Source organism: Propithecus coquereli, unplaced genomic scaffold (assembly GCF_000956105.1).
Source record: "Propithecus coquereli isolate 6110/MARCELLA unplaced genomic scaffold, Pcoq_1.0 Scaffold734, whole genome shotgun sequence".
Classification (NCBI taxonomy): Eukaryota; Metazoa; Chordata; class Mammalia; order Primates; family Indriidae; genus Propithecus; species Propithecus coquereli.
Genome location: NW_012153441.1, coordinates 207,061 through 209,568, shown reverse-complemented (window position 1 = coordinate 209,568; position 2,508 = coordinate 207,061). Strand labels below are relative to the sequence as shown.

Here is a 2,508-nt window from a genome sequence, read left to right as displayed (position 1 = left end):
GGGAGGAGGGGCCTCTTAGGCAGGCGGTCTGCGCGCCGCACCCGCTGCCGCCCCACCCACTGCGCGCGCTCCGAGCCCCGCGGCGGGAGCTGCGGCTCCGGCCCGGACGCCTGCGCACTGCCGCTCTCCTCGCGGCCCGCGGCACTCTTCCCCTCCCCCAATCCGGTCGCACCCTTGCGCCTGCGCTGTGTACTTTGTGGGGCTGCGGCAGCCATGCTGAACCCGTACCGAGAGGCGAGTGGGGGGGACAGGGTTGAAGACAGCGGGATAGGAAGCCGGGTATATGGAGAAGCAGCAGCATGAGAACGCTCTGGGTCTCGGGAGACCGGCCTCGGCCATGCGGCCTCCTTGGTCCCTTGCGCGACCCCCAGGAACGTCCGGAAAACTGGCCCTCGTGGCCGGGGAAAGGGGGGAGGCGGGCACGTGACCCAGTTCCGCCAATCTGGGTGCTGCTGACGTGGCCGCGCGGCCCCGATGCTCTCCCCACCCCCAGCCAGTCGGGAAGGGCGGGGCTGGGGGCTACGTCCCCTCCCCCAACACAGCTCCGTTTTCCATGGGGGGGGTTTGACACCCCGGATTACATCCTCCCCCCGTACCAAGCCGAGGGCAACCTTGGAGCCTCCCTGGCAGGTTCCAGGATCCAGGTGAGAAGGGGCCCTTGTCGGGCGGGGATGTTGTCAGTCATTTAAGTGCTTAACCAATGGTGGGGAGTCCGGGAGGGGGATTCTTGGGGTTCAGAAGAGAATCCTGAGGGTGGGAGGATTTGTCCTTCAAACACTTTATGGCCAATGGGAGCATGGAGGGGTGCGAGCGGGAGAGGGCTACTGAGGGGGGAGGGGAACGGCTAACCTCATGCCTCTATGAGTTGGAGGGCAAAGGGGTGAGGGGGCGGTGTAGGCCCCCCATTCCATTCGTCCCTTGGGGGTACAGCAGCCCGAAGCCAGGTGAGAAAGGATCCTTTTGGTGGCCGAGGGAGGGGGTGACCTGGTGGTGGGCAGAGGAGTGGGAGTGGTGGCTGTAGTTCCTACTCGTGGATGTGAATGCCTTTAGAGTTGGCAGTCCAGGTTGTGAACTGAGATTGTTCCCAGGCGCCAACTCCCTTTCTCCCCAGACTCTGGAAGGAGCATTTCTGTGCTCCCTTTGTGTCAGCGGTAGGAAGCTCACAGTCATCACATGGCATGCTGGAGGTTACGCTTCGAGTCGCTTATCGAATTTGTGTGCATTCACGTGGACACGGCCTGTGGGGCCTTCCCCACAAACCTTCGTTGCCCCTGTAGGGTCTTACCTGAGCACGTGTCTCCTTCAGGCTTGGGGTGGGGGGCGTTACAAGCTGAAACCTTCGGATCTGCTTAGGAACAGAAACTAGGCCCAAGGTGGGTGCTGGGAGGTGGGTAGAAAGCGTGGCCTGAGATGGGCGGGAGGCTCGGGACCTGAAATGATTTCACAGCTCCCAAGGTTTCGGATTTCTCCAGGGTGGCCTATTCCATTGCTTCCTTCATCCCATCCCCCACATCCTCCAGCCTGAACAGTTCTGTCCTTGTGTACTGCGGGGGAAGGAACGGAAAGGAGGCAAGAGTTACTTTTCCAAATTACTGAGTAGCAGTAGCCCTCCCCTGTGACTCATGTGGAGGAAAGGAGGATAAGGAGGGATCGCGAAGCAGTGATTTTCCGGAATGCGGGGAATAAACGAGAGTAATATCTGGTGCCGTGTTCCTTTCTAAGGCCCAGGATTTTTTCAGCCTCCTAAATTTTTCTTTTCTGGCCGGCCCCCTGTGGTCCTCTGTTCTGACCTGCAAAGCTCCGGTGGAAAAAAGCAAATAGGGAGGTTGGGCCACTAGGGGGAGGGGAGAAGGCCTCTGCAAAGTTGCTGTGTCATTGCCCTCCCGGCTGCAGCCACCCGGGCGGGGCCGCGTGTACGTGTCCGGGCCAGGGCCTGATCCCTGGTGGGGGGGAGGGGACTCTGCTTTCCTAATGCTCACTTACCCCCGCGGGGTTTGCCCTACTCGGGTGGTCAAGAAGACGGGAGGTTGGCGGCCATTTTAGACGCAGTAACCAAGGTTTGGGCTGAAGGGCTCCTGCGAGGGAGGGAGGGTGGTGTGGTTGGAGCTCAGGGACCTAGGCCCTTACGAGCCCTTCGCGGGGAGGGAGAGCTTTAATTATATTCGTTCATGTACATTGATTTCCTTTCTTAGATATGCACACAAGCTTTTCTCCCTTGGTAGCGAGGGAAGGGGAAATGGGGGAAGTGACACCCCATCAAAGCCTAGATATTCTCCGGTAGGGGAAATCCTTTTACTCTCCTGTAAGGGAGCTGGGACGCGGGGGACCCCGGAGATGCTTTAGATATCCTGACCTTGAGCTCTGGTTCTTTATTCATACAGTCTGTAACCCTATTTAGATAACCAAATGATAAGAAAGACTGAGTTGGGGGAGGGGGCGAAGCTGAACTCCCAAAATGGCTCCTGCCCCTCCTCGGAGGCGGACGGCCCGGGGGGGGGGGGGGGGGGG

General features: G+C 59.9%; 1 protein-coding gene across 2 annotated transcripts in view; it reads left to right on the top strand.

Annotated features, from left to right (window-relative positions):
• Nucleotides 1–473: 473 nt before the first annotated feature.
• The window catches only part of BRD2 (bromodomain containing 2), a 12,135-nt gene continuing 10,100 nt past the window's right edge, over nt 474–2,508 (top strand). Inside the window, exon 1 of one of the 2 annotated variants that reach the window (XM_012661797.1) lies at nt 474–644. The gene's annotated coding sequence lies outside the window, so the exon portion shown is untranslated. Of the gene's footprint in view, nt 645–1,874; nt 2,058–2,508 lie in introns of those variants that run through there. The other variant, XM_012661798.1, reaches the window with a different exon arrangement.